The following is a 3,355-nucleotide window of genomic DNA, read 5'->3' on the forward strand; positions in this document are numbered from 1 at the left end:
TTCATGTCAAGTTTGATGATCATAGGTTCAGGCATTGTTGAGATATCACGGGGAGAAGATTTGTTAACCTTTTGCGTTAAAGGTTACTGTGACCTTGACCTTGGCCCAAGACACCCAAAGTCAAGAGGGGTCATCTTCTGGTCAGACCCAACCTTCATGTCATGTTTGATGACCATAGGTCCAGGAATTATCATGTTTGCTTTCAAGGTCACTGTGACCTTGACTTTTGACCATAAAATCAATAGGGGTCATCTACTGGTCAGGCCCAATCTCCAAGTCAAGTTTGAGGGCCATGGGTGCAGGCATGACTAGTTATCACTCAGACAACATTTTACCATTCAAGGTCACTGTGACCTTGACCTTTGGCCCGATGACCCTCAAAAACAATAGGGGTCATCTATTGGTCAGGCCCAACTTCCAAGTCAAGTTTGAGGGCCATGGGTGCAGGTATTGTCGAGTTATCACACGGACAACCTTTTACCATTCAAGGTCACTGTGACCTTGACCTTTGGCCTGATGACACCCCAAAACAATTGGGGTCAACTACCGGTCAGGCCCAACTTCCATATCAAGTTTGATGACCATAGGTCTAGGCATTGTTGAGTTATCACTCGGACAAGCTTTAAAATTATTTTACCATTAAAGGTCACTGTGACCTTGACCTTTGACCCGATGAGCCCTTAAATCAATAGGGGTCATCTACTGGTCAGGCCTTCTTAGAAGGCGGGCATAAAAATCATGCATAGTAAATGCAATGGCATGTGCTTACCAAAAATTTAAAGTATAATGGTATTTTCAGAATATGATTAAGGTCAGGGAGTTGTTTTATTCATCCCAGGTTATGCTGTAAAGGAAACAGAAATTAAGATAAATACCCAGTAACTTTGGTAAGGTTTGACCTATTTTTGGGTTTATCAGGACTAGTGTTCCATTCTATACTGATCCTATCTGTGACCAGATTATTTGGTAAAAAAATGACTTTAAAACATCATTTGAATCAAACAATGAAACATGCTCCTGATGAGTTAAGCTGTCTTCTTAGTAACAGCATTGATGTCAAATAGTCAAATTCTTATCAGAAGTATCATGAGTTTCATCTTCTAGTGAAAATAGGATGATTTAGTTAAATTGAGTTATCATCACTTTAGCAGTCAAAGTGAGGGGTCAACAATGCATGGAATGTATTTCAGATATTGACACATTGATGATGTATCAGAGAAATGTCATGTGGCTCTTGAATGGTGTTACTGGCAGTATGGAAATATTCATCTTCCAGTGAAAATAGGAAAAACCGGCTTGTGTCAAAGTGACTTCTTTGATCTAAAAACGAAAAAACAATGTCCCTCAAATCATGCACAAATTTTTATACTTGAAAAACCAAGTTCAGTTGAATTATCATCACTCTTATAGTCAGAGTGAGGCTACAACAACACATGGAATGCAATCTGAACAAGATATTGACACATTGAAGCGTCAGAAGAAATGTCATGTGGCTCTTGAATGGAGTCACTGGCAGTATGGAAAGATTCATCTTTTAATGAAAATAGGAAAAAACAGCTTTTATCAACATGATTTTTTTCATCTAAAAATGGAAAAAAAACAATGTCCCAAAAATCATGCACAAATATTTATACTTGAAATAACAAAGTTCAGTTGAATTGAGTTATCATCACTCTAAGTCAGACAGAGGATACAACAACACATGGAATGCAATCTGAACAAGATATTGACACATTGAAGCGTCAGAAGGTCATGTGGTGTATCACTGGAGTGAATGGCAATGAGGAAAGAAGCATCCTCCAGTGAAAATAGGAAGTACCAGCTAGTATCAACATGACTTCTATGATCTAACAACAATGTAAAACAATGTCCTAAAATCATGCATAGTAAATGTAATGGCCTGTGCTAACCAAAATGAAAAGTATAATGGTATTTTCAGTATACTATTAAGGTCAGGGAGTTGTTTTATTCACCCCAGGTTATGCGGTAAAGGAAACAGAAATTAAGGTTATTACCCAGTAACTTAGGTATTGCTGACCTATTTTTGGTCTATCCGGAACAGTGTTACATTGCTATCTGTGACCAGATTATTTGGTAAAAAAAAATGACTCAAAAAAAAATGATTTCAGAAAATCATTTAAACCAAACAATGAAAAATGCTCCTGATGAATTAAGCTGTCTTCTTAGTAACAGCATTGATGTCAAATGGTCAATTCTAATCAGAAGTATCATGAGTTTCATCTTCTAGTGAAAATAGGAAGATTTAGTTTTAGTTAAATTGAGTTATCATCACTTTAGAAGCCAAAGTGAGGGATCAACAACCAATGGAATGTAATCAGATATTGACACATTGATGATGTATCAGAAAAATGTCATGTGGCTCTTGAATGGTGTTACTGGCAGTATGGAAAGATTCACCTCCCAGTGAAAATAGGAATATTTAGTTGAATTGAGTTATCATCACTTTAGAAGTCAAAGTGAGGGGTCAACCATGCATGGAATGTAATCAGATATTGACACATTGATGAAGTATCAGAGAAATGCCATGTGGCTCTTGAATGGTGTAACTGGCAGTATGGAAAGATTCACCTTCCAGTGAAAATAGGAAGATTAAGTTGAATTGAGTTATCATCACTTTAGAAGTCACAGTGAGGGGTCAACAATGCATGGAATGCAACAAGATATTGACACACTGATGTGTCTGAAGAAATGTCATGTGGTTCTTGAATGGTGTGACTGGCAGTATAGAAAGATTCATCTTCCAGTGAAAGTAGGAAAAACCAGCTTGTATCAAAGTGACTTCTTTCATCTAAAAACAAAAAACACTGTCCCACAAATAGTGCACAATATATACTTATATTTATATAAAACCAAGTTCAGTTAAATTTAGTTTTCATCACTCTTATAGTCAGAGTGAGGCCACAACAACACATGGAATGAAATCTGAATCAGATATTTACACATTGATGATGTGTCAAGAAAAGTCACGTGGTTCTTGACTGGAGTGAATGGCAGTATTGAAAGATTTATTTTCCTGTGAAATAGAAAAGATCAGCTTGCTTCAACATGGTTGTAATTATGGTACTCTGAGTTACAACGTATATATAGCAGAGTGCTTTTGTCCTTACAGCCATTGTATAACAAACCGGTTTATAACCTTGAGTGAATTGGAATATAATTAGAATTAGTGTTCAGTCCAGGAATATCGAGTTCGAGCCTAAAAGTCCTATAACTTTTTTTTGGTTTGGTGTTAAGTTATCTCCCGCAGATATGAGCTAGAGTTACTGGACCTTTGCCCATAAATGTCAAGAAATCCCAAGTGGACTTAATTTTTCAGTGAAAAAAGTTAACCCTA

The sequence above is a fragment of the Mya arenaria genome, chromosome 13, assembly GCF_026914265.1.
Source record: "Mya arenaria isolate MELC-2E11 chromosome 13, ASM2691426v1".
NCBI lineage: Eukaryota > Metazoa > Mollusca > Bivalvia > Myida > Myidae > Mya > Mya arenaria.